A 343-nucleotide genomic window follows, 5' to 3' on the forward strand; every position below is an offset into this window, starting at 1 on the left:
TGTGTGTAGATATATATATATATATATATATATAGTATATGGCTCTGAGATCCTTACTTAAAGAGAGGCCTAAACTGCGAGATGTGTGTGTTTGTTTGACCTCGCTTTTTATCGTGGATATTTTCGACTTAATCGCGGCGGGCGGTTATACTGAGAGATATATTCAGGAATCACACGGTCATTGCAGGTGGTTCTGGCTGAGAGCAACAATGAAAAAAGTAAAAAAAAATTTATTAAGTCAATTCTATTCGTCAATATAAATGGCCATCATTTAACAGAATATTTATCATCATATATTTTATATATAAGTTAATTAGTATCTTTATTTTGATAATATTTTATC

The sequence above is a fragment of the Priapulus caudatus genome, unplaced genomic scaffold, assembly GCF_000485595.1.
Source record: "Priapulus caudatus unplaced genomic scaffold, Priapulus_caudatus-5.0.1 Scaffold75, whole genome shotgun sequence".
Classification (NCBI taxonomy): Eukaryota; Metazoa; Priapulida; class Priapulimorpha; order Priapulimorphida; family Priapulidae; genus Priapulus; species Priapulus caudatus.